Source organism: Rhinolophus hipposideros (genome assembly GCF_964194185.1).
Source record: "Rhinolophus hipposideros genome assembly, chromosome: 17".
NCBI classification, from domain to species: domain Eukaryota; kingdom Metazoa; phylum Chordata; class Mammalia; order Chiroptera; family Rhinolophidae; genus Rhinolophus; species Rhinolophus hipposideros.
The window spans coordinates 35,781,033-35,788,594 of NC_138063.1; positions in this window are offsets into that span (position 1 = coordinate 35,781,033).

The window sequence follows — 7,562 nt, forward strand, 5'->3', positions numbered from 1 at the left end:
CACTCTTATAATAGTTTTGTGATAAAGTATCTCTCCCTTGCTTTGGATCCTTTTGTATTTCCTACATTCATAAACTTAAATTTTATCGTACTCTTTCTGTGACATTCTTCTATCCCTACTTATGATAGCACTAAAACTTCTGTTTTATCAGATGACTATGTCTCTTCATATTGGTGATCTTTCTGCATCAATACAAGAGGTTAATTAAACAGATGGGCTGTGTTTAGAAAACACTATTGTTTTGCAAGGAACCATCACTTCTTTAGACTCTTATGGGATGTTTTAGTATATACTAATCACACTTGTTAAACTTTCTTTGATACTCTTTACTATAAATTGGCATCATTTTGTTTCTATTTCTATCAGCCACAAGTTGTTTTGTAAGCTAGTCATGCAGAAAATACTTCCCAGCTATTGAAAATCAGTGTTCGGATGTTTCTCCATATATACCAAAATAGCATTAAAAAGTATGAGCATTCTTTTGTTATTTCATTCTGGATCTCTTTTTATTACCTGTTTGTGTTGTCTGGTGTTCATATCATCACTCAATTCACAGTCGTTTGTGATATGAAATAATTTGCTGTGTACCTCTATATCTAGACCAAAAATAAAAGTGTTAGCATTTTTCTGGGGTACTGAAATTGAATGCAATTTAATACCAATAAAGCAGTGCCATAATATTTTTCAGAAATGGATGGACAAAATATTTCTACTTATGGGAAGTGCAGCAGTGTATTGATCATGAAAAGAGATTTGGAACTTCCTTAAAAAGAATCTCTTAAAGCCTTAACTTAATCTACTGTATAGCTGCTGTAAAGAAAGATAAGAATACGTTGAGTGAAATTATTTTTTTAAAAGCTCTTAAATTGAAAAGGAAATGACTACAGGAAATAATCTTCCATGTTATCACCCTGGAACTTTAGAGACAATAATGAGCATAACAAGTGTGAATATCCTTAACATATTAATATGAGAAATACAGTAGAGTAGAAATTCCTATGCAGAATTTCCTTTACTTAAAAGATATGCTGTATCCCCACTATAGCTGTATTCCTCAGAATGCCTGATTTTATTGCTCTACACACAGATAGACAGACTTCAAGTTTCAATGAGAATGCCCTATATTGCTCATTGAGAGAAGTTATACCTCAGAAATGCCTCTAAAAATTATGGGATAAAAATCCAGAAGAAGTAACACCCATCCATATGTCTGGAAATCCCATGCCTGGCAATGCTGTTTGCAATTGTGACACACTTTATATTCTTCCAGCAAAATCTCATTGCATTCACGGGTTTTATAGGTATTGCAGTAATATAATTTTTCAGTATTTCATTCTTACTGTGGAAGCAATGAAGGGGGAAGAAGGTTGGACTATATGGAACTAAGGAAGCACGACCTTGATTCACTGCCTTTCTGAAACACATTTATCAGCTTTATATGGTCAACCACAGCATGTTGAACTTTAAGCACTGAAACACAACGAAGACACTGGTGTATTACCTAGAAGCACCTTTGCAAAACAAAAACAGCGCTTTACAGTAGAAAAGGATTTTAAAATCCTAACGGAAGGGCTAAGAGGAAGTGTCCACTGCCTGTAAGTCCTGGATGCTCTAGTTATTGGTTTGGCAAATTCCGTATGCTTGCATGCTCTCAGATGAAAGAGCACCTCTGATCTTAGAAACAATTAAGTTGGTCTTCCACCATTTGCTGGCTACGCAGTGTCTTTTATAAATATTTGTTAAAGCAGACAAGAGAGTAAGACAGAAGACAAAGATCTGGAAATATATTTTACCTGAAATTTCTCACATTCAGAAACAAGTGTATACATACACACACACAATTACAGTTCATCATTTGTGCCAATGGCTAAACTAGTGAAATAGGGAATAAATAGTGGTAATAAATTTTTTAACCGTAGAGAATCCATAAACTTTTCTAACATTTCAATTTCCTTTAAAAAAATTACCCATTTGCTTTTGGAAGGAGTTTGATGAAATTGTTAATTGTGTTCCCTGCCTTACACTGACGTTAGGGAAAGTAGGAGACCTAAGTTAGACGGATCAGAGTCACACTCCCAAGTGGAGAAAAAAGGAATAGATGATAGTTGGAATTTATTCATCTTATCAACATCATGGAGACCAAAATATCACTAATATGAGGAGTTTTCCTTGACATTCATGATGACGAATTTTACAGACCCTTCTTCAGTTTAAAAGGGGGAAATACTTTTTTATATATGTCCCCATATATGTACATAGGAAAAATATAATAGTGTAAGCAGTTCTATTCCAGATGCCACTCTAATTATGTAAAGATTATTAAGACCCAGTTCTGCTTTCGTTTAACTTTGCCTAAGAACATAGCAGTATTTCTATCACAATGTTCATGGAATCTTTTTAGTGAAGGGTTTTATTATTTTGATTTGGTTTGTTGGTTTTCATATCATATTCACTATTAAAATCTTCTTGGTTTAGGGATTTTCATGAAAACGCTTGTCTATAAAATCCGCAAGGGAGAAATTTTTTTTTTTAACTTTGACTATATAGGATTTTATAAAGCTATATATCATACAGATATATGTTTATATATAATACATATTATATTTATTTTATTATTATACATTATCATTATTTTGTATATTATTTGTAGTATAAATATATATAAATAGAGATTATGTTGGATGATAATTTTCTTCTTCATTCCATCTTCATCAAATGATATAGCTTATATCCTTCAAACATACAGAACTATATTGATGTTGCTATAGAAGATACAAATAATTCTGGCTCTTTTAGCCTATATAGTTATACATTTATATATTTATAAATATATATATATATTTATAAATATTTATATATTTATAAATATTTATATTTATATATTTATAAATATTTATATGTATATATTTATACATATTTATATGTATATATTTATAAATATTTATATATTTATAAATATATTTATATATTTTGTATATTTATATATTTATACTTGAACTTGATCCATGGATTTGCTTATTAAACCAATAATTATTGAGTACCTGCCATGTCCCAGCATCATGTTATTTACTAGGGATAACAAAATGAATAAGATAATTGCCCTGAACTGAGTCCATCATGCAAATTTTTAAAATTAAATTTCTTGAACTTATGTGTTGTTGATGGACAAACCTAGGATAATGTGAATTGAGGATGTACAATATTTTAAATGTTTACATTGCTATCTGAAATAATTCCAGTGATAATTCTGGTATATTTGAGAATGATGGCTACTTATTTCTTTCCACGTTACAATGAATTGATATTAATAATTATGGCTGAAAAGTGTGTCTTTTGCAAATTCTGCAGGAGAAACATGGTAGGCATCCAGCAGGATAAGTGAATTGACAAGATTTCTAAAAATTCAAGAAATAATGCATTTTGAAAACTGATTCATAATGGTGATAAATAACATTTTACCTTAGGTACATTGCTAGTAAATGATATTGAGCACTTGATAAATGATTGTTAAAATAATGAATGGATAGATAAATGTAAAAAGAAATTATTGCTTTTTTTGAATAGAGTTGGCAATATAAAATAAATAAATAACTGCTTGAGGCGTGCCATGAGGAGAGAAGTGTAAAGTATAATCTCGTCTTCTCGACAAGTTCATCCCTAAGTAAGATATATAATAAAAAAGCATAACGGGATTGTTGATTGGGGAGAAGATAAAGTAGTTAAGACCTAGACACACTTAGAGAATATGAACATGTAGAGATCTGGCCTTAGCAAAGGACCTGCATGAGTCAATCAATCGGTATGAGCTATAATTAGGTAGAGAGTTATGGAACACCCACAGTATCCAGGGCTAAGCTAGGGTATACAATCCTTTGCTGTTATTCATTTGTGAATTATTCAGGAGCATGTGTATATTAACTCAGCAAACATGTATCTAGTGTCTGTTATGTGCCAGGCACTGTAGAGGCGGAAAAACTAAAAGTTTGTAAACGAGTTTCTTCCACTGATATACATTCTACTAATATTTATTGTGCACTTACTATTGGGTGACATGCAGTCATGGGCAATACTGCAATGAGAAAAACAGACAAAACTCCCTGCCTTGTAGGTTCTACATTCTAATGGTGGTAGACTGGAGAAAGATGGTCCTTGAGAATAAAAGACTGGGACAAAGACAAAGAGAACAGCATAGGCAAAAGAAACAGAAGGAACAGTATCACTGACTTATCATAAATATGAGTTTGAGTTCCTTTACGCTTCTGTTCGGTATCATTAAATAGTACTGAGGACTACTTAAGAACTAACTTAATTTTCCAGAGGTAACACAAAGTCATGAAAAATCTAAAATCTATCTTGGAAATAAGATTGAATTAGATAGTCATAAAGGGAGAGAGTACTGTGAGTTGAGTAACACCTAAAAAACTTGTTTGCACTCTATAAGCATAATATGAAACTAAAAGTAGCTTAATAATTGTTATCTATAAAATCAGCCATGTCGTCTCAGACCATCATCTTCCAAAGAAAGCAGGCTCAGAGGACTTAGGATCCCAACCCCTCATTATGTGTCCGTAATCCCAGTGGAATCTGTATATGATCTTGAACTTTCCTTATCATGGGGCAAAAAAAAAAAAAAAAAAAAAAAAAAGGAAAAGCACTGGCTGTAAAAAGTCCCAATAAATGCCAGGTGGTTTTAATATGGATATAACCTAATTTTTATTTTATTGAGTCACATTAAATTGAAGTCAACTGTAGTTTTCTATTGTGTATTCTTTACACCTATACACACTGACTCTGAAGAAACAAAGAACTTTTTTTCTTCCAGGAAAAGCCAGATGCTGGTTTTAGCTAATATGTGCTTTTTTGTTTGTTAATTTGTTTTAATTTTGGGTCCCATTGATCTTCAGAACTGAGATTAATTACAAACCATAAAGGAAGATCATGTAGCATTTCCTAACATTGAAATCTCCAGACACCTACGTATTACTTTATATACTTTATATTAACCATGATGTTTCTGAATTATTGCTGTAATATTTCAGTAATGGGATAGAAGCTGTCAAGGTCAGAACAGCCTCATAAAGGAGATGTGCAAAGAGAAAGCGTTAGATCTGAAAAGTGCAATTATAGCTGTTCTAAGGAATCTTTTTATTGAAGTGATGGACCAAATGATATCATATAGAACTGAGATCCCAGAAAACGCCATGTGGCAAGTGTGCTCAGAGATGAAAAGAAGTGGGCTTTCGTTTCTGTTTCCTTTATATTTTAGCACATAAAACAACTTGGCACATTTCATTCCAAGTAAAGCTTATATTTAATATCCATAAAGCTTAATGAAAGTGGTGTTTCTACAGAAAGATCGATTTAAATGACTTTAAATTGGATTTTTAGCCCTCAGAACACCGGGACATTTGCAATATGCCTGATGCACTGTGGAAGGAGCCCTGGGCTGCACAAATATTGGTGGGCACAGACTCTTCCATGGTGTGCCTGGTACATTTCCCTTCTTGCTCTGGAAGGTCATGGTGAGTGACCCGGTAGAACCACCAGGAGCACAGCTTGGTGTTCACTCTTTTCTTCCTCAATAGGAAACAGAATGTTTTGTCTAGTGTAGCCCTTTCCCATATCTGGTTGTTCAATTAGCAGCCAAATTTCAGGTCATGGGATAAGGCTTCTACCTTTCTTTTTCATCACTACATGCTGTTAAAAAAGGAACAGACATGCAGACAAAGAAAAGAAAAAGAAAGCTAAGCTCATAGCAATGGACAATTAGTTGTGACCCCACTGGCATTCACAGTTTACTGGAAGTCTCTTATCTCTGTGCTCTTTTGCTCTTCCCACCACCCCAGTAGAGTATACTATTACCCTTATTTCCCTGAAAACTGGGATATCCAAAAATTTCACGTAGCTGATAGTTATTGAGTCAATCGGTGTTATACCCAGGCCCCAAATCAAGACACTCTCCTAGTGGACTCTAGAATATATTCTCTGCATTTATACATCTTACCAAATTCGTTCCCACCTCTGTGCAGTACCAGCATTCCCAAAAGACCCAAATGAGAGTCTGCAAGAGCTACGCCATCCTAGAGAAGACTGAAATATTCAGTACATTTTTTTCTTTTTCAAACTAACTTGAATAAAAGGTTAAAAATTGATTTTTTATTAAACTTTATCATTTCTGGCAAAATATTCTACATAGATGTTTACATTTTATTTCTAAGTATTAGTTATATTAATAATTCCAAAGGCAAGAACTTTTAAATCATATTGCTTATTTTTTTCTTTGTTTGCATTAGACATGAAATCAAGGCCATTGAACTGACTCTTTCATTAAAACCTTTAATGAAACCTTTCTGAAATCCAAAAATATGTTTACATTAATATTATCTAATTTTAAGTCCCTTGCCATAATTTATTAAGTCAACCCAGATACCTTGATGCATCAAAATGCTGTTTCAATGAAATCACTGGACCACAGAATGATTGTTCCATTTTTCTCCATCATTTAGCCAACAATGATTTTTGCAATGCTTTTGTATGTAATTAAATGTGTCTGAATCATTAATGCCATCTAAAAATAAGATATCCATAAAATTGTTTATGTGACCGTAATATAAACATGAAACATGAGTTCTCAGGTTTTCTGAGAGGTGAAGTTTTTGCTGGAAACATTAATAACTTGCCACTATGAGATATTTAATTCTTAACCAAATACAAAGCTAATTACTCTAAATAGCATTGAGCTACTTCTATTTTGGCATAATATATCAAATATTCTTGTCTTGAAGATTATTCTAGATGATCTACAGTTTCTAAGAACAAACCTATCCCTAATTTAGAATAATTATGAACTTATTCCAACAGGAATTTCCAATGAAAACGATTATTAATTTAAACAATAATTAAATATCTTCAGTAAGATTCGCACAAGGCCAAACAGTAATTTTGTATTAGCACAGTAACTAAAAATCAGTCAAAATTCCATAACTCTCAAAATTGTGAGTTTTAAACATTTGTTGTTGTTGTTTCTCGTTGTGTGTGTGTGTGTGTGTGTGTGTGTGTGTGTGTGTGTGTGTGTGTAAAACCAAGATTCTCGCTGTGGTAGAGTGGGCCAGAGACCCCAAGAATCCTTACATGCATTTATCTATATAACCATGGCTTATTAGGTCAATTATATCCACCCCCCCCCCAAAATTTTGGTTGCAATTGAGCAGAACATTTGAAACATTTAAGCAGTTTTCATTTATATATTATACAAGGAAGGGTGTGGTGTTTTCATCACATTGCATTGACTTCAGATACCAGTTCTTCCATACTTAGCTGTTTGACTGCAAGCTCACCATTTCAACTCTCTGAAGTTCTGTTTATCCTTACTTAAAATAAAGAGTATAGAAAACATACTTTACATATTTAATAGATTTCTTAGGATGATCAGATAAGATAGTGTATCCAAAGCATTGAATAGTTCCTAGCAAACAGTGCATGCACAGCACGCAGTAGCTATGCTTTTGCATATACTTCTTAAATGAAAATAGTTGGATCACTTGTTTATAGCGTCCAGATTT